This window comes from Agelaius tricolor, unplaced genomic scaffold (assembly GCF_023055355.1).
Source record: "Agelaius tricolor isolate 1412-34295 unplaced genomic scaffold, bAgeTri1.0.p SCAF_25, whole genome shotgun sequence".
NCBI classification, from domain to species: domain Eukaryota; kingdom Metazoa; phylum Chordata; class Aves; order Passeriformes; family Icteridae; genus Agelaius; species Agelaius tricolor.
The window spans coordinates 2,524,059-2,545,665 of NW_027269285.1; the positions used below are offsets into that span (position 1 = coordinate 2,524,059).

Sequence of the window (21,607 nt, forward strand, 5' to 3'; positions counted from 1 at the left end):
ACTATGCAACACGATGATGTTTCAAAGGCCCTGCAAATTATTTCAGGACTCCTGAACAAGACGAGCGACAACCTTCTGCAAATGTCTTGATAGAGTAGGAGGAAAGAAGGACACTCTATAAATAAACTTATATGATAAGTTAAAAAAAAGAAGTGGGGCTAGATATATTCACCAAGAGAAACTTTGAAGATTTACTCACACTGAGCCTATTTTTGTATGCCAGTGTAGGCAAGCAAGATTCTTCTTTTCATCTAAATAGAAGCAGAGTATTTTTAAACGCAGGAGATTCATTCCCTCGGTGCTCATCGAAACACGGCAGCTGGGGCCGGAGCCGGGCTGCGGGGGGAGGGCTCCGGGGGAAGCAAACCCCTTTCCAAGGGGAACAGATGGTTTTCCCCGGGCTGGCTGCAGCCCAGGGCTGGCAGGAGCATTCCTGGGTGCCCAGGGCCGGCCCCGGCCCCTCGGAAGCCCCAGCGCCACCCTGATGTCCCTGGGGAGAGGTTCCCGAGTCACTCCTGCCCACGGAGAAATGCAGGGATGTGGAGGACATCAGGGAAAGCGGGATTCGGCGTTAAGCACATGAGAGATGGTTTGGGTTTGTCACTGAGAGCAAAGAGAATCCCTTGGTAAAGGGGATTTGATAGGTTTGGATATCCAGGACAATGGTTCTTGCAAGTCTGGATTGATTTCAGGATAATTTTCCCATTTCTGTTCCCTCAAAGAGCACAGCTCAGTGTCTGGAGGAGAGGATTAGTGTCTAACCCTGGCTTTGGTGTGGCTGCACCTCCCAGTTCTGAGGACCCCAGGTCACTTCTCTGCACAAAGCATTTTGGGATCTGGATCATCAGCCCTGACACATCCATCACAATAAATCCTTCTGTAGGATCCCAGCACAAGTGCAGAACATCCAATAAACCTAAACCCAGGATAAGGAGCTGATAAAATATCCACAAAAGGGGGAAGAAAACTGGGGAATTTTGAACTCAACTGGGGAATTTTGAACTCAAATTCCTCCTGGCTCAGAACCTTGCAGCTTTCCCAATTCCATGTCCAGCACCTCAGAGCAGCAAGACACAATGGAGAGCAATCACATCCATGGCTGGTGAATTCTGCACCTGAGACACTGCTTGCCCTTGGTACTCTTTGGGAAATAAAACCTCCTGCAAAACACAGAGGAGGCAGATTAAAAAAGAATGGAGGAAAAAAAATGCTGTTGAAAATGTGCTTTGTTTTGTAGATAGGTTCTTATAGAGTTCTCATCTCTGCAACTTCCAGAAGTGCATTAAGCTGCATAATTAGCATCTGTCACATGAAGCTTTTTCCTTCCCTCTTCCTCTCCCTAGAGGGAACCTGCATAAAGAAATTTTAATATAAATTTTAGTATCTACTCTGCACAGTGCAAACATATTAGGAAAGCTACAGGCAAGTCAGTTTGTGCTCAGTCTAAGGCTTATCTTTGTGTAATAGAAACTTCACCAGGTTTTTTTAAATGTTGCTGATCCAATTTAAAAATTAACCAGTCTCTTGGAAAGACACCAGGGCTGGGGGAGAGATGGTCCCCATTGCATCAGATTTAAAACCAGTGGAATTGTCAGGAACTGGGCAGTTAAAGCCAATCCTGGAATTAAATCCCTACATGGAAACATCCAGCCAAAGGGAGTAAGGGATGGGTGATTTCCTCTTCTAGTCAAAAGCATTTATTTTGAAAGGAATATTTATATTTTTAAAACATCTAAACAAAGTAGGAGTTCCTGTTGCTTTTTCCCTCACATCAAGAGATTCTCCACTGCTGAATGTCAAAGTCAATGCATTACAGCATCTCCTGGTGAATCTCTGCAGGCAAAAGAAGACGCTGCCTCTTTTGGAAATAAAGATTAAATAGCAATAAATGCAGCTTAACAATAGCAACATGACAAACAACTCTATTATCCAGCCTCTGATTTCCATTCAGACTCTCTTCTAATTTTTTGAAGTATTTCTTTTCTACTTAATTATTCCAAGAAAATTGAGATTATAGGACTGAACATACTGCCAACAACCTGAGGTATGGAGAGCAGAGTGAGTGCTTAAACTTCAGCTACAGAGGTGGTAATTATTGTAATTGGTGCATGTGAAGCAAATATATCAAGTAGTGTAGAGTTCAAACTCGTGCCAGTCAGTCTCCAGTTGGCACCAACATTTCTGTCAGGAGGATACAGAGGTCTCAGCAGGACTTATTACTGGCAACTGTTCAACAGTTCTCTTCTCCAAATGGTTTCAAGGGGATTTGGGTGGGAAGAAAGATAATTTTTAACAAATTAAACTACCTACAAATGGCGAGCTGCCCAGAGCCACCTAGTCTGCCTTAGTCACTACTACCAAACCATTTTAAAAAAGAAGATTAAAAATATCACTGCTGGCAAAATTGCCTACCTGGCTTTAACAACTTAATCAGATCCCTGCAAAATTACCCAAACATGTGCAGTGCACCATGCTACAAGTGAGTGTAAAATATGTGCAGAGTAAAAGGTAGAGCAGAACCTTCACTCAATGTGTGTGTCTCAGAAAACAACCCCGAGCTACCAGAATCCAAATATCCCAATAAGGACATATCCTATAGCTAAAAAAAAATAAAATCAGTTTTTAATTGAAATTTAGAAAGATTAGGAGGAATGGTTATTTCCCATTAGCATTTATCTCCCAGCATTTGGAAGGTGCAAACCAGAGCTGAGCTTTGCACTCTGAGCTCTCCCAGGAGCCTCTGCCCTGTGCCAGATTGATGTCCAGCTGCTTTGTTTAGACCTTGCTAAAATGCCTTTTTCAAATGCTGGATTTGTCATTTCTAGCAGAGGTCTCCAAGAGAAGATTGGAGTTTAATGCACAGCAATAAAAAGAGGAATATGAGAATTCTTGCTCTCTTTAGTGTCAGCTTTGGTTAAGACATATGAATGCACATGAATAGTCTTGTCAGAATCTCTGGGGCTACTGACATTCAAGATCTAACATATTATTACTTCTGACCAGAACATTAGCTGCTGTGCAGGAAGGAGAAGGGAAAGAGGAGAAAGGGAAAAAGATAGGACCACTCCCTAATCAGACAGAAATTGTTATGGGTTTCTCTGGCTGGAAATCTCTGAACAGAACTTTTCTGCTGTGAAAATACAATGCTCACATTCTCCAACCTGATTGTGGAGCCTCTTTAAAATCTGCAGCAGGAAAAACAAAACCCAGCATCTTTTAATGCCCGATCTTGCTCATTTTACTCATGGAAAGGATCCTAATTAACCTATAAATAATGACTGTACAACCAAGTATCACATCCTTGTAAAGGACATGTGCTAAGGAAGGCTTGAGCATTTTAAGCTGCTGACTCTATTTTTTACCATTCCTTTGAATCACTATTTTCAGACACAAATTAGCTAAATAATTCAGTTAAAATAAGGTAATTTTCATTCCAATCTCAGCATATATCAAATCTGGATATCACTACAATGGAAAGATTTGTTCACCAGATGCAAAAATCTTCCAATGTCCTCCTGGCTGAATGAAAACGTATTTCAGATATTTTCAGTTGTTATTGTTCATCATTCATTTCTAAAGAAATTGAAAATATTCAGATATTGGTTCAATCAGTATGTTTGTGCTCTGAAATTTGAGCTGAAGGAGTGCAACCAAAGGCAACACCCTGCCTTTTGTGACTGAAACCACCTTCAGAATCCATTCAGAAGCTCCAGCACATCAGACAAAGGCCTGGATTTGTTTGGAGCAATAAATGATAAGAGACCTTTACATATTTGAAGTGCAACAGATGGTCCTCCAAGGAGAACATAATGACTGGCAGACAGCACTTCGTTAGAGGGGCTTGGAATGTCTTCAGCAATTACACAGGCAGTGTTTTGGGGGGAAGCCCTGTCAGCTCTGTGATTCTTCCCATGGAAATTGCTGTGATTTCCTTGCTGAGATGCTAAAAAATGGTATCTTCTAAAATCCAGGCAGGGAACTGGAAAAGGAAGCACCTTTGGCCCTCCCAAGGCTGCTCAAGAGGAGGCTCCACCTGAGAAGAGAGATGGGAGTAGAGAAAAAATTAAATCAGCATGAACAGGAAAGGACTTTGGGCACATAACTGTAAAACTGTTAATCCATGGCCAAGCCTTCCATGGAAGTGTAATTCAGGAGAAAAGCCAAGGTTTAGCACAAGGCCCAGCAGACTTTTAGAAATTGGGAGGTCTATAGGTACAACAGGCAGAATATCAAGGGGAAAACCCCCAAAATACCTAAATTACTGAATAAGAACCCTTTTTTGGGGGAAATTGGTGATTTTTGAGGAGTCCTCCTCCACATGAAACACTGTGGCTGCAGTTCTTCGGGGCAGAGGAAAGGGAGTTTTTTGAGGCTGTCCATTCTTTCCATTTTCACAGACAAGCTATTTCACAAGCCAGCAATTAATGACTACAATCTCAAAGAAAGAGCAATAAAATGCTGATTTTCTACTGCAGATGTAGCTTAGAACAATTTAACTTCCATCTCCCCCATCCCCGTAATTCCAGGATTCATCAGTTCTGTCCTAAAACCTTCCCCACCAAACCCACTTGGAGTAAAATGTTATGTGGCACCACAACCACAACAAAAACCGTGTCCTTTCCCAATGTAACTTCAATGTTGATGGAATCATAACTGCATTACTCCCTCTCCAATTAGCAGCAGCATTCTTTATGTTTGCTTACGAAGCGTGAACCGTTCGCTTGTCACTACAAAGCCCTTCTGTGGAGGACTTCAAAATACAGCCCCAGCAATTAAAATGACAACAACAGAGGTGCACTGGTCACATCATGACACAAAATATCCAGCTGTTTCTTTCCAGCAGAAGGACATGAAATATTATAAGGAAATGTTGACAGGCTACGTAAGGCTGCTGGATATTCTGGGGGAAATATGGATTTCCAAGAAAGAAAGGAGGAGACTGGTGTGGAACTATGTCTAAGCTCACAGATTGATTTTTTCCACATGATCAGGATTGTCATTCGTGCTTTTTATCTCTACAAATTTCCCTTTTTTTCTTTGCTGGAATTAGGGGTACTTTATTCTGTGAGAAATTCTCTACAACTAAGAAAAATTTGAGGGGGGTGTCCTCAAAAATAAGGTAAAAAGTGATCTGATAGAGTTAGATCTAGAAAACCAGATTTTAAACTTACTTAATTTGGTTGTGTTAAAAACATTCTAAGAGTTTATTAGGACCATAAGTCTCATTATAACAAACAGAACATCTTTTATAATCACATCTGTCTGCTGCTGGTTCCTGCCTATTCTGCTTCCCAATCAATCAGATGGGAAGTTGTTTGTAATACATGTGGGGAATTTAAAAAATATTTTAGAATATATATTTAAATAATAAGAAAGGCTGAAAATGAAATGTTTCAGGTTAGTTTTTCCTAGTTAGCATTATAGGAGATAGTTACAGAGATATAAATATAGATACATTTATCCTTCCTAGTTAGCATTATAGGAGATAGATACAGAGACATAAATATAGATATATTTATCCTGAAGTGATAAGGTAGCTTTGATTTCTAATAGAGCAGGAGAAAATAACTGACACACACAGAACCAGCCACTCAAGGGGGAGAAAAATACCCAACCACTGTCTATAGAATCCACCTACAGATATGTCCTTGGAGAAAAACTGATGAGAAATTTATCAGGCAGATTTTTCCTTGCTGTTTCCTTCCTGGAAGTTTTTGCCTCTCATAACAGCACAGCCATGGCAAGTGATATGTATCAGAATTCACCCAGGCAGTTTATTTTGCACATCAAATTGATTATCCATGACTTCTTAGGCAAACACAGGAATGCAGAAAACATGTCAGCTGTTATAGACAGAATATATGGGCACTGCACTCCTTACTTTACATTTACAAAGAGCAGCAGATAATGAGCTCAACCATTACCTTGAGAATAAATTTCATTTCCAAGTTCAGGAGTATCTCTGGATTCTCATCTGCTTTGTGAACCAGAACTTACAGGTAGCTCACAACATTTGTCTTCTGAGCTGTGTTTGTCTCCAGAGTAATTGTCATAAGTGGGCAAAGGCTTTGATGTCCTCATCTTCATGCCTTCAACCATGATGACCTTCCAGACTCAAAGCAATCACTGCAAAAATACAGAAGACAAGGAAAAAAATTAAGAAATAAAACCCCTGTATTTTTTCTTCCTTAAATTCCCAGAATTCATCTTCAGATTCATGCCTGTAGCAAAAAAAAAAAAAAAAAAAAAAAAATCAGACTAAAATATTACCCTTCTGTATGTTTCATCTGAAGTAATTGCTTGGCAACAAACATCTCTTGCTCTGCAAGTATTCTGCAGTGAATTTATTCACATCAGGAGAAACACATCAGAAAGGTGTCTAGTTTGAAAGTTTCCAAATCAGATACCAGGCACAAAAAACCAGAGTGACAGAACAGGCAAGACACAACCTGGAACCATTCTGGGGACACACAGAGCATCTTTTCATCAACAGCCACAGGAAATACAAGACAAGCAAAAGTTTGGAGATCAGCAGGTTTTGACAAATCAGTAATTAATCCTGAGCTGTAATAATAATAATAACGTGTGTTTGAGCAATATGGCATAAATATAATTATTCTTTGCAGATGTTTGCTATTCATTACAATGGAAACTGTTCCATTCTGCACTGTGGTAACACAGTGGTATCAGACACCATTTTTATTAAGACACCAGGCACAAGATGCTCAATCTCAGAAGGTGAATTCCTAGACATTGGGCTGATAAAGCCATTTGAGATTCTGTAAAACATATATCATACAATAATTACATTTCATTATGTGGTTTACAAAAATCTATTCACTAAACTACAGAAGCTTGTCAGGCATTCTTTATTCCCAAAGAATATTTTCTTTATTCCCAAAGAATAACATTCATCCATGAAAACAGTCTGATGTAAATAACTGTGAGTGCTGGCAGATGAAAATTACTGGATAAAGCAAATAGTGTCTTATTGAAAATCAAAGCTACAAGTTTGAGTCACTCTTACTACTGAGATACTCACACCTGACCAGCCTTTAGGTACTGGAAGTGCCATCTGCTTTCAGACACATTGGCCTCGCTGTTGGCAGAATTCTTGCAGGATTTTGTAGCGAAATCAAAACAAGTCAAAGTCTGGAAGGCTTGAAAACTTGGCCTCTGAATGACTGCAAAATGCAAAGTAAAACATGAAGTTGCAATCACAATACAGGAGTGGAGATGGAGTTGCAGCTGGAAGTTCAATCAAACCCCTTGGTATGAAGGGAGTGACCATTACTCAGTTTTGTATTTGGCATCAGACTTCAGAACCTGTGGAGCAGAAAACCAAGGAGAAGGCAAAAACTGGTGCTGGAAAGATCTGAAAGATTCAGGGAGGAAATTGGTGGGAAGTGCCCTTCCTGTCCTGCAGACACTGCACAGCCCCAGCAACTGCAGGGAACAAATAAAAGGCAGGAGAACGCAGCATATGGATCCTAAAGGCACAAAGTGCTGGAAGCACAAGGGAGAATCAACCCCCTCCTGTCAGGTAGAGCAGAGCCTGTGTCAACAAGAATCACACACTCCCACTGTTGCTCAACAGATGTACTTGAACCAGAGATAAGGCACTCCAAAACTCCAGGGGAGTTATGTGCAAAAGGTGTTGCCTCCTGTGCCTCTTTCCATGCAGGGAAGGGAACACCAGGCAGGGTTCAGACACCCAATTCTGCAGCAAGGGAGGAAAAAAGAGCACAAGAATTCTTGTCAATAGAAATTATTCAGAGTAGAAGGTGGGGGACAACCTTATAAAGCAAAAGCACAGAGTCAATACATTTATAAATCAGAATACAGCAAGTGCACTTACCACTGGAGAAAACTGAGTAAATCTCTCCTGAAGAAGGCTTTAAGCCCATTTCCCCATTTCAAACCTATATCACCAGTGAAGTCCCATAAATGAATATTCTCTTGCAGATAAAGTGGTTGTCTTCACCTTTTGGCAGCTGCAGTAAAAACAAAACAAATCCTGCAAGGAGTTTTTACTCCTGAGAGTAATCTCCTCAAAGACTGAGGAGAAAGCAAGAGCTAAAATCACTTGCACAATCATGTTTCATAACTGCTCCCAGTCTGGTGGTATTGCTCTTTCCTGAGTACAAAAAATGCACAAACTTTTCTCCCTCTTCTACTAAGAGGGGAAAAAAAAAAAAATCTGCTTATCTTTGGATACACAGAGACTTTGGAGGAGCTCCAAACAATGGAGCACTGTGTGCCCCACTCATCACACAGACACTGAAGAAAGAGTGTGGCAAAGAATGCACAAAGTATGTAATTACTGTTTCACAAGATAATTCCATTATTAATACATCCCCAAAGATAGCATGCACAGCGCTGCAGTTTAATTAGATGGTAACTGGAGGGGGTTTGAATTTATGAGGTAATAAATATATTTTGGACTAATAAACTCCAAGGCTGAAGTGTTTATTAATCTAGAATATAAAGATTACATAGTTGATAGGAGACAACCTCAGGTTGTGCTGAGATGCCTGTTGTTTATACACTTCAAAATTAATATTTTCCTCTTTTGGGAGCAAGATTAGAAAGCCGAGATTGCTGTGGATGGTGCTGAAAAATACTAGAAACTGCCCAACAGCTCTGTGTTCTCAAAGGTAAAAGCTATTTAAGTCTCAGCAGATGGTGTGGTTTTAAGGTTTCACCTTTTAATCAATTTATCACCTCCTAAACTATTCAGTACTGCAAATAAATTCCCTTCTGACACTGTCAGTGCCTCATTCTGATGGTAAAAACCACAGATTCCCTTGTAGGATAACCAGAGCCTTTACAAGACTATCAGATCTCACCTCTGTTCCCCCCAGATACTCAATTCCATCTTCATTTTCCTGCTCTTGGACTCACCTGCAAGACCACGCGAACAATTTTGGTTGAATTTTTTTCCCTCCTGAACATGGTTATAGAAACTTTTTGCCTAGTGCAGCACAGCAAGGATTTGGAAACCAACTGTTGTGAGGATTTATATCCCAACCAGCTGTGCCAGGAAGTCAGAGGAATCAAATGGTCTCATCTATTAACTTGTCCTCAGGTAGTTACAACTAGAGCTTTATAAATTACCCCACAGCTCAGTCCATTTAAACCACATTTCTCTGCTCTTTTGGAAGTGCCAATGCCTCACTCAGGCAAGAGAGAAGACCAGGTTTGGTCCAGGAAAAAATGGGCAGGATTGAACTCAAAGACCAGTTTTGCTTAAGCCAAAACTAAATTTTGGGCTGAGGGAATTACAGAGAAGGAAAAAGGAAGCAACATGAGGAGGAACAAGCTGTGGGATCGTGCAGGTGAACCAAGACTGACGAGTGCAGAGGAACTGCTCCCATTCCTGGCTGAGTGAGGGATGCTGGACAAAACCAGGGCAAGGAATCCTGGCTGTGCCAGAGGAACTGAGGAAAAGAGGAGAGAGGCAGGACACACCACAGCTTGGATTTACTGGGGAGGAAAACCTGCTTCTGTGAGCCAGCCTGTGCTGGGGGCCAGCAGGATGGAAGTATCATGACCAAGAGATTTAAAGACATTTCAGAAAATGTTTATAAGGAGCTTGGGTGATCCAAACAGGATTGGCTGTGTGTAGATAGAGATTGCAGGGTGTTCCACAGGTTCAGGGCAAAGGCCTCAACACTAATTCATGAGAAGACCCTACAGATAAATCATGGAGGGTGACAAAGAACCATTCCCAAAGCTGCTGCTCCTTCATTCCCAGCTTACATCCTCTCACCAAGTGAAGCAAGTCACAGAACCAAGTTTCCAATATTAAATCTCCAGGCAGTGTGTTATTCATACAGCTTATGGAGATGTCTTTACCCTCTGGAAAAACAAAGTTTAAGAAAAATGGCTCCATCTTTGGGGAACAGTTTAAGTCTCAGGATAACTACATTAGGAAATCTAACTCTATTACTTTCTATCTTCCATTTTATTACAAGATTGGTAATAGGAAATTACCAAATAAAATTGGTATTTTACTTGGTAATTTTTTTCCACGGGCCTCGTCTAATATGAAAGATGGTGATCATCAAATTTATTCAAGTTTTCCTGTCAACAACATCATTAACCAAATCCCTCAATTTCAAAGTAAATAAAAGCATCTGGGCTTCTCGCACAGCAAGACTGACTTGCATATTTAAGCCTCATATATAGATGAATCTGCACTGGACCAAATTTGCATATTAATGAAGGACTAATTGCTCTTTGCAGTCAATTTTATGCAGATGAATTTACTCCTCTCAGTACAATTTTCATAATGTTCGGAAAGAACCAAAAAAATGTAAAACTTTGTAAAAGTACACAAATGTTAGACAATCAAGGAAGAAATATCCTAATGGCTTCCAACAGCTTTACATTAAATTGTATATAATTCATCTTTTATACTGTTGCTTTATTTTAACAGCCTCCCACAAAGAACAGAACAATCCATGGAATAACTTCAGCCTATTCCCCCTCCTCGGTCTCAAATTTTAACAGCTTGTAATAACCCATTATATGATCCAGTTTCCAGCTGGAAGGATGGAGCCTGAATTTTTAGGAGAAGTTAAATTTGCTAAACAGGAATTTATTTGCTCCCAGACATCCTCATGCCACAGGACAATTAGGACAGAGTTTGTCCCACACATTTTTAAGGTGGTTTCTATCCAGTTTTGCACTATTAAGGAAAAAAGGCCCAAATCTTTGTTGAGCCTCCCCTGAGGTAAAGTACAAAATACCAAAAGAAGGAGAGGGAAATTCATGGGAAAGAAAAACATCAAAAAATGCTAAGGAGAAAATGATAATAAAGGGGAAAAGATATGGAAGTAGAAGAGGAAGGGAAGTGGAAATGGAAGGAGACAAAAATGATCCCTCAATGTGTTTATTCAGGTCTGGCTGAAAAGAAAAGAAGGATGTAGGAGAAAGTTCAAGGCAAAGTAAACAAATAAAAGAAAACATGCAGCCACAAATGTAGCCACAAAAAAGAAAAAGAACAGGAAAGATAATGAAATAAGAAATAAGTGAGAATCAGAGAGCACAGGATACATAAAGAAACAAATAAAAGGAAATACAAACCCCAGAGTTTTTCCTCATTCTGCCAGAACAGAAGGGCAGAGTTGGTGGGAATGCTTCAGGAATCTGAATCTGCTATAGCCTTCCTCCTGCCAAAGGAAAAAGCCTTATTTTAACTGTGAAGACTGATAACCATAATATTTATATGTATCATAAAATCACTTTCAGAGGACCATTTTAATCAGAAAAGGAATTGCATAAAAGAAAGTTACAGCTTTAAATGACTTGGAGGCCTTTTGCAGAAGGAACATGGGAACACAGTTCACCTTCCCCACATCTGCCATGTCTTTGATTGCATTGTTTGTCCTTCTCTACAGCTTTTGCTGTTTTAACATCTCCTTTTTGAGGCAGAGAGAATTCACACAGATATTGGATTGGTTTACAGTGGCACCAAGAAATCTTTTGTGGTTTTACTCTATTACTTCTCTAATTTCCTACTATGCCTCTTCCTGGACCATGCTGAGCTTACAGATCTCCTATGATCCCACAATTTGGCTCCAGAGAAGCAACAGTTCATAAAAAAACTTTCATGACCAAAATAAAATAATCCTCAGAATGAACATCTTTTGACTGTGCTGTCGAGTTCTTCCAAAGAAGAGCCAGAAAATCAGCCAGGAGGTCACTGTGGCATCTCTCCTTCTGGTCTTTCCCACCTTGAGACTGAAGAATTCTTCTGGGATAAAAACCACTCCCCCATGAGCAATAAAGGCAATGGGTTTATGGAGGTAAGATCTCATTGCATGGGGAAAAATGCTTTAGGGCAGAGGAGTTGGCAGAAAATATCAAACCAAGGGAAAATGACAAGAGGCTTTCACTCTAGCACTCAAAAAAAGAACAGGCCACAGAACAAAGACAAACAGAGTTACAAAATAATAACAGGAATAATTGGAAAAGAATGCCAAACACTCCACCAGGAAAATACTGGAATGCTGCTGCTGAAGAATCCTCAGTGAGGAAGCAGGACTCAGTTCAGCTGGGCAGCCTGGAGGTTTGGCTCTTAGAAGTTGTTTGACAACAAATTACAGCTCTTTGTGAGTACTTGGAATTCTGGATTATTAATTCCAACTGTTTCCCTGTTTTGCTCATAGAGGAGAAGGAAGGGAAATGTTTCTCCTTGAAAATTTCTGTACATTTGGAAACGTGCTCTGGGCACTGCCCCTCTTTCCCCAGAAATGTCTGGTTCAAGGCAGTAATGCTGTGTGAATGTAAACAAAGATAATTTATCAAACCAGAACAAGATGTTCCACCCAAAATGATTTGCTTTCCAGTGGCTGAGATTCCTACTTCCAATCACCAACAAAGGTTAACCTGACCAGATTTAATTAACCACTTAATACAGTAATGAAGATGCATAAATAAGGGGGGATGGAGCTCATAGAGGCAAAGTGAATCCAAATAAATCCCTCCAGCAAGCACAAAGTCTGGGCTCTTATCACCTGATTACACTGATGTAAGAATTCCAAAGTTTCTAGATCCACTAGGCAGAGCTTTGCACTTGTCTGTGTGGAACTTGATTAATAGATTGTTTTAATTATTATTAAACAAACAGCAAAAAGAAGCAAGAAACCACATCCCTAAAATTCAATGATAAAGTGAACCCAGTGATATTTCTTAGTACTGTGTTTCAAATTCATAAATACTGTGTTTAATATTTCTTAGTACTGTGTTTCAAATTCATAAATAAAGTCAAGTGGTTTGTACAGATTATTTGAGGAGTACAGGAAAATAAACCACAATTTCCTTATACATATATATATATATATATATATATATATACATGGAGATATCAGACAGACATTCTCAAGACAGACTTACTATTTTCAGTGAAAAAACCAGTCACATTCTGAAATATTCCCTAGTAATGAAATAAAAGTCTTCTATTACAACAATAAAGTAATTTGCATGTACTAAATGCCATAAATTGGGAATACTGCAAAATATTTTACATTTCAAAGAATGTTAGGAAATATTATTGGCCCTGGATCTCTGGATAATGTGTGCAGCACTTGCTGGTTGAGGCAGGCTGTGCTCAGAGTCACCAAATATTGATTATTAAAGAGGAGGACTGGGCATCAGCCCTTCCATTTTCTCTCAGTAAAGTTTAGACATCCCTTTAAAATAAACAATTCAGTGCAAAGCAACAGATCTGCTATTGATTCATTCTGTTCATAAAAAGTAACAACATCGTGGTAAATTCAATCTAGTCAATGAGAAGTTTATGAGGCTAAATATATCAAAAGGGCAATGAAAGCTAATATATAGTGATTAAATAACAATCTGTGAGGAAAAGACACCCAACTTTCAACTCCAGGGCACTGGAATCATCTCCTGATGAAAAATAGGGTTTGAATTGCTTCAGAGGACACTGCAGCCATTTGCCCTTTTTAACAGCCTGGAAGTTCACAAGGCAAGATTAACTTATCATTTAACTGGAGTGGATCTCAAATAAAGTTTTTTGATTGAAATCTCCATTTCTGTGCCTCCTGGCAGTGCCAATATTGCTAGAACAGGACATCAGCTGCAACACCAGCAACTCTGGAATGCACTGCCATGAACTGTAAATCAGCTCTGTCCTACTTTAATATTGGTTTAACAATAAAAACAAGAACTTGGATGTTTAATATTTAAGTAGTACAATTATCCCTTTAGAACTGATCCAGGAGGACCCTTCATGGGTACACAGTGTGAAAGAACAACGAAGGGAATGTGGATTTGCTCCATGAGGAGGGTTTGATTTGTAGGGCCCAGCTGAAAGGTGAATTTGTGTGTGCTGAGGGGGTGCCACAGGGACCCTGCAGAGGGGAAATCTGTCCCACAGTGCCAGGGACAAAACTGAACAGCAAAGCTCAAAGCAGGGAGCTGGGAACAGCACCCCTGACAGGGACTGGCCCCAGCTGGCCAGGCTGGTGCCTTGGTTTGCATGCCCAGACACAGGGGGGCCTTTCTCCAGCACTGTTTGGGAAGCCAAGGTTAGAGCAAGTAAAGGCTCCCTTTCCCTTCTCCTCTCCTTCCTGTCTTTTGTCACTTCAGGCTGAGTGAACACAGAAAAATGTCCAGTTTAGGGAGGAACACTTTAAACATGAGCTCAGTATGGTCCCTGAGCAGAGAAGCAGGAATGCTCAGGTGCCAATTGTTGTGTTTTGGGGGAAGGTCAGGGAGGAAGAGCTGCACCTGCAGGATCAATCAGTGCAGGGGATTCTGCTGCAAGGGCCCCTCTCTGCCAGCCCTGAGGACTCTCTGTGCCACCAGGGATGGCCAAGTGCCCACAGCCAGAGCTGTGGGTGCCACGGGTGACATGGCTGGGGCAGGCACTTGTGAGGAACAAAAGCACAGAATTATTTACCACTCACACAGATGGGTAAGTCCACTCTGGAGATCTCTGCAGGCTTGTGAAATCAGGATGACGTGTCTGGAATTCTTCCTCTGCTCTCCACTGCTGAAGTAACTCAGGCAAATGCAAGTTGGCAGCTCCTTTAAAGACTCCAATTTAGCCATTTTACATAATAACTTTCAGCTGCATTAAACACTAACACACCAAAAAACCAGGTAGCACCAACAGTGAAATCTAAATTTGGATTACTCACAGAGAAAACACACAAAGTCTGAATGATTTTGCCATTGAATCAGAAGCAAACTGAAATAATTTTTCCACTAAGCTGGGCTGTCCATGGGACACATCAGTCTGCACCCAGAGGGAAGTGCTAGGAGCAAAGTTCTGCACTTCCTGAGGCAGCTGAGGGATGGCAAATACAGCCACACACCTCTAGACCTACTGGTTCCTCCCACATCCAGAAAAATCCAAAAATCCACTCTCCTGGGGCATTATAAAGCCCTCCTGAGAACAGCCCTGCCAAAAGAAAGTGCAGATTTGTGTATTAAAGAATCCTCTTATCCCATAGCTCCTGCTGAGGGCATGGCTGTCCCACTCCTTGGATATTCATTTATTTGTTGCTGGGCATAAGAAAACCTGAAATCATAACTCTCAGATTAGATTCATTTGGTATTTCAATTTCCAATCTGAATTTTAATTAACTCTTTTACTTCAGCATTGCATTTTATCATGATGAATTACTTGGAGGAATATACAATACAGAAGCTCTATGGAGTAACTGAATGTAAAAATATTTACTTAGAAACTTCCATTTCTTTTTCTCCAAACTGTTAAAATAGAATGTACAGACCCAGTAACAGAAATATGAGGTGACAGAAGAGAATGGGCCAGATCCTGGTGAATCCACTCCATTTTACAGGCACAGAAAACTAAACTGGCCTCAGCTTGATGTAATTGTTATATCTCAAAAAAGAATGATAGACATGAAATGGCAAAAAGGCTGGTGAGCCAAATTTATCTGACTGGTTTGGGGTTTATTTTCTATTATTCCCTTTCTATATTTTCAAAATATTCTTTAATGCTCTTTCTTTTCAGAAGGAAATGTAAGTCTATCAAAATAATATTTACAAGCTCAGCTGCAACATCCTCCATGGTAATTCAGCCTGGCTGTGTGTTGCTCTTTGTGAGGAATAGTTCTGCTTGAACTCTCCACAGAGAAGAAAACAACTCTGTTTTCCTGATATACTTCAGATTCCAATTATTGAAGTGCAGGATGGAGAAATGAATTAGATAAAGGCAAATGTGGAATTCCTACCTGGCTGCTGTGATGAGCTCGCTGGTAACTGATAAAGCTGTGAGTGTGAAAAGAACTTTAATGAGAAATGATATTGACCTAAGTGCCAGTGTTATCAGCACTACTGCATTTAAAATAAATGAAATTTAAAAATATTTAACTTGCACTTCAGCAGTGTCCACTGACAAATATTTTAGTTTAATATCTACCTCTGACTTCTATTAAAATACCTTTAGATGAGATTATCAAAAGCAATTTCCATCTTAGTTTCCTACAGTCCCATAACTTTTTATGCTCTTATAATTAAAAACAATTCCACCTTCTTTCCTCTGTGGAACTAATTCAAAGACAGATGTAACACACATTTTTTGCTACCTCCTCTCTAAATTGACAACATTGTTTCTGTGCAGCCTTTCAGAAAGTTTCCAGCTGCAAACAACAGTGCCCAGGGCAGAGGGGCTGCTGTTCCTGGTTATTGCTGGAAGAAACCTCAAACTACAAAGTAACTGTCATGATTAAGATGAACTATCAATAATGATCTATTTTTAAGTGCAGCATCCTATAAATCCTCCTAATTAGTAAAGTAGATGTCTTCTTTTTAGCAAGCAATCCCCAGCCTCCCTCCTTATTTCTTTCCCTGAATTCAATGATGTTTGCACCTGCTGGCCCAGCCACCTAATGACAGATTCTGGGTGGAAGGGAGAAGCTGGGCCATAACCAATAATTTCATTAGAGTTCAATTTGAAGGATTTGCCTGCACCTATTTTCTCTGCTTTATGAAGAATGTTGGTGCTGTTTCCTCCTCTGTGGCTCTGCTCTCCTGTCAGGAGATGCAACAACAGCAACAAGAATTTCACACTGCTCCCAGCCCATCCTTCACTGCTGACTCCACTGGAATCCAAGCTGAAAAATGGTTAACTTGGTTAAGTTCACCTTTCCTGGAGGGAAAGGACCATCAGGATAAAGAGGGAAGGAGTGATTTCCAAATCTGGGCTGAAAAACTGATAAAAGTCAAAAGAATTTAGTTGGTTGCTAAAAAGGACTCTTTGTAAAAGAAAGGTTAGGAAATATTTCTTTAGAACACAAAAATAACAGAACTACTTTTGCTATGAAAAGCCATGGAGGAGGAGGAGGTATTCCTGATGGAATTTACCTAAATCTTACTTCAAAATCCATCTACTCCCTAAATCAAATCAGGTACTTTCCCAAAAATCTTCCTGAATGAAATTCAGTCTCTGGATGAAAAATCCTAAAATGTGGGGATGGAATCAAAGCCATTCTCTACCTTGAAAGATTAAACAAGATAGAGATGGATCCCAAACTGTGCATGTTGAAACTCAACAACATCCAAACCATCCCAGCCCTACAGCTCAGGTGTTCAAAGAAATCCACATTTCCTCCCCTCACCTGAAACACAACAAACCTTCAAAATATGTTCTGAAGCTGTCACACCCTGAATGTTAAGTCAGCATCAGGCAGAATTATAAATTTAACATATATATACCATTCATTTATCTCACAGTGAACAGTAATTTGGGTGAGTGTGTAAAATTGGATTTGTATAAATGAAACCAGTAACCAAAGGGGAGGCAAACAGGCAGCTAAAGCCCTGAGAGAGGAGCTTTGGAGAGAGGAACTGCACAGCATTTTTATGTAACACATGGGGAAACTGTGCAGCATGGGAGTTTTGAATGTTAATTCTGCAGCTGTACTAAATCCAGTGTGTCAGACTCTGTCTGCAAGCAAGCCAGATTTAAGGAAGCACATTTTTACTGCAGCATTGGAGGCTGAAAAATGGTTAACTTGGTTAAGTTCACCTGGAGGAAGCTTATCTAGGAGTCCAAGGTGAATTCCAGTATTCCTTCAGCACAGTTTCAATTCAGAAGTAGCTCTTCCTCAAATAGTTAAGTACTTTTGTAAGTATTCTTTCATTAATTCTTTCCATTAATGAAGAAAAGCATGGCATGAGCTAGAACTCTTCAATTAAGATAATCATTATCATAAACAGATGTTTTGTTTGACAGCTTGAAGGATATGGGTGTGCTGTGATTTAGTTCAGAGATTTGAGTTCAACTCAAGGCTTCCATTAAATAACCTCAGCCTCATCTCTGACTGTACCCATCACCAAATCACCATTCTGAGGGACAGAACTGGACACGTTTGGGGGCTTTTTTTGGTGGCAGAGATGTCAACAAGCAGCTGAGGCCTGGGGTTGAGCACAGCAGGCAGGAGCAGGGTACAGGCAGTGAGATAACACACAGGGTTAACAAGCACCCCCTTATCTCCTGCAGCAGGCACAGGAGCTGGGCTGGCCCTCACCCACCCCACGGCTGCAGACAAGGCTGGGGCAGGGGAAAGCCAAGGAGCAGCTTCTCCTACACCTCTAATAACACAGAAAACAGCACACAGCCATTGATAGGGCTGGGATGGAAACGTGGAATGCACAGGGGAGGCTCTTCTGTGGAAATGAACTTGTTCCTTTGCAAACGTGGTCTTGTCAAAAACTCATCCCTAAAATTCACCTCTGCATTTCCTCCTAAATCATACAAGCCTGGCCACTGTGCTTTGGCTTAACTGAAAAAAAATGGTTAAGTTAGTACCTGCTTTCCAAAACAAAAATCATTTTCAGAGTAAGGAGTATTTTAGTTTCACTTTGCCTTCTAAATTAGTGTCTCTGTCTTAAATTTTACAGCCTAACTTTACAGACATCAGCAATTCCTTTTAAATTTGGTAAGACATTCAGTCAACTTCAAGCAAAAAAAAAAAACCTCTTCATACTTGTAAAGTGTTCTAGGCATAATCTGGATAATCTTATTACATTACAAAGATGGTCTGATTCATGGATAACAGCTCCTAATAAACGAACACACCCCTGGTAAAACAAAATCTTTTGTTAGAAAAGAAGTAGAAAAGCCCCCCATATCCTTAAGAGAATTTAAAATATCATCACCAAGCTAAAAACAGCAAGTAAATATTAACTCTGTCAAGTGCAAAACAAGTTTTATTGACCTGTGAGGTAAATATTGACTGAAAGGAAGCAAATATTTATGTGCTGATGTTGAGGGGACGAATCCCCTTCACCACAGCAAACAAGATTTTGCCTACTCCATTTCTGGGTCTGTATTTATTCCAAAAGTTCTGAAAGGAAATATTTCCTTTTCCAGACATCTGCTTTTTAAAAACAAAACTGTCTTTCCTCAGTGACTAAATTGGATGTGCACCCAGAGGGCTGGAATATTGTACAACACACAGGTCTGAGAAATTGCTTTCAGACACAAAACTCACTTGACTAAAACCTGACCAGACAACAACATCCAGGACCCCTCTCTGATCCCTGAAAAGGTAAACAGAAAGTCGAGTTCCATTTGATGAGTTATGTTAGAAGATTAATTTGGGTTCAGAACATAAAATGTGTTGCTGTATATCACACACAGACATATATATATATATATTATATATATATAATGGTGGGATTGCCAGGGCTGTCCTGCACAGGGCCAGGAGTGGGACTTGGATGACCCCAGTGGGTCCCTTCCAAGTCTGGATGTTCTTTGATTTAACAAGGAAAATACAGAATAATTAAGGATATAACTACTGGCAGGTATTACAAATGGAATATGAATTAGCAAACCCATCTACTCCTTCCTGGTAAATGCCCTCATGTTTACACACACGAGACTTCACTGTTCAGCTGAACGATTCACGCGGGGATTCACACGTTCAGACGAGCAAATTAGAAGAGAAAAACCCCTAATTTTGAGAAACTTCAAAGATCCTATTGAAAATTCTGGCACCTTTAAGGACACCCATTAGAGAATCCACACGTCACGATCATTACATCTGCTGACCTAAATACCTCCGTAATGGTCTAACAGCAGCAATTACCGCACACCTCCCGAAATTCCTGAACATCTGAATAATTTCTGAGTCACTGCACGGAGCAGATCCTCCCGTGTCACTGCAAGCAAAGCCCGGTTCAGGAACAGCTTCTCCCCTTGGTCCTGATGACCACGGCAGGCGCTCCTTCCTGCAGATAAAGACAGAGGCTGAGCACCCTCCTGTGCAGGGAGCAAAAACTACACCTGCCCTTTGTGGCTCCGCCGGCTGATTCTCATTCGAGGCTTTATCTTTGCCTAAAAATAAAATAAAAATAATAAAACAAGACTGCGGGATCTAATTGAGCAGCTTTGGAACAATGACATGACAGCACTGCGGTGGAATTGCCCTCAGTTTAGAGTGACTTCACAGGAACGAGCAGGCTGCTGTACACAGAGGGCTTGTAAGATTTCTGGAAACCTCAGGGAACGGGGTGATGTCATTGCAACACCAAAATATCTGCCTCGAATTCCTCCCGAGTCTCCTTGACAAAGCTTGGAGGAGCGGAGTTCAGCAGTGAAACTCAGCCATCACCTCAGGGCTGTTTTCAGGGCTCCGTTCTTCACTGTCTCAGATACAGGAGCTGTTTGCTCGTGCTCGAAATACAAACTGAAGCCACAGCGTTTGGAGAGTTGCAGGAGACAGTTTTTGAAAGATGGAGCACTCAAAGCTCGGGAAACATTCAGATTTTAAAGGTTGTTTGAGCCTCTTGGCAGGACTTTCAAATCCTTCAAACAGTTTAAACTAAACCCTCCTAATTTTGCAGAAGTCTTACATGCTCAAGCAGCATTTTGGGTAAAATGAAGACAAACCAATAAAGCCTTTGAATATTCAGGACATTCTGCTATCCTACAGACTCTTACCAAAAAGCCCATTTTTTTTTTTTTTATCATATCATTAACTAAAATTGCTTTGCCTGTCTCTGAGATCAGCTCCTTTAAATTCCACCCCAGATGATGCTGCACACCTCCTTTTAAAGCACCAGCTCCTTCTGATGAAAAAAAGCTGATACAAAAGGTGAAGATTGCAATCCCTTAACCTGCTCAGGTTTCTGCAGAGCTCCTTTAGGACACAAAATCTATTCTTCTAACATTTCTGCCCGTAAAACAAGCTCTCAGCAACTTCTAGCAGAGAGGAACTGTTGCTGCAGAGGTCAATAGTGAGCTGCCAGGGCATCCCAGGCAGAGTTCCACAAGGATCAGAGTTTGTTCCAATGTTTCCATGTACTGAAAAAGCCCAGGAAGAGCAGGTACACACTGATGGAAAGTGCTAATTGCACCAATTAAGGAGGTACCACCTGTTCCTGGGAAGATGAGAAAGTCTGGGATACTTCTGGGTGTGTAAACACCTGAAAATGTGCCTGGGCACTCTGTGAAATTTATTGGCATCCTGGGAATAGAATCCAAACACAGACTGGTAAATTTATCACCAGGTATTCCATGACCTAATGTGTCCAATGCCCATGGGAAAGGGCTTCCAATTTTCTGTGAATAATCTCCCAAATCTCTCTTGTGTCAGGAGTTAGTAAATCCAGAGGTCATTAATGGCACTAGGAAAACACACCTGTTAAATAACAACATCTCTGAAGAGTTACACACCTTCTAATGAGCTGTGAATTGGAGATAAATCAGCAAGTGACCTGCATGAACAAACACCATTGATTAATAAGCTGCCACGAATTAATTTCATATTTTCAGTGCATGTGGCAATGAGAAGCAGTTTGAGAACAACGTGGATTTAAAGCTACATTTGTACTTTAATGCATTTTATAATTACAAAAAAGAAACAGCTGAACAAATCTTTTATATTTATACCCTTCCAAGCGATGTACAGAAGGCATGCATAATTTCCAATCATAAAACACTATTTAAAAATAAAATATTTATAATTGCTTTCCCTGATTTGAGAAGCAAATTGAGATTTTTTTCACATTGTCCTTCATAATCCAAACACGATGTGAGTGAGTGAGCAAAGAGTGGGAGAATGAACAATATGGCACAGCAGAAGCCAAACACAAC

At 40.4% G+C, this 21,607-nt stretch overlaps 1 long non-coding RNA gene across 2 annotated transcripts; it reads right to left on the reverse strand.

Annotated features, from left to right (window-relative positions):
* Positions 1-1,681: 1,681 nt before the first annotated feature.
* On the reverse strand, positions 1,682-19,958 carry LOC139600030 (uncharacterized). 2 transcript variants are annotated; one of them, XR_011682395.1, is made up of 9 exons: positions 19,606-19,958; positions 15,735-15,771; positions 14,439-14,602; positions 11,092-11,177; positions 8,850-8,904; positions 7,859-7,994; positions 7,043-7,184; positions 5,925-6,126; positions 1,682-4,033 (listed from the first exon to the last, which is right to left on the reverse strand). It is a non-coding gene; the product is annotated as an uncharacterized lncRNA (long non-coding RNA). The 2 variants fall into 2 exon arrangements; XR_011682396.1 differs by lacking the exon at positions 15,735-15,771.
* Positions 19,959-21,607: the final 1,649 nt, after the last annotated feature.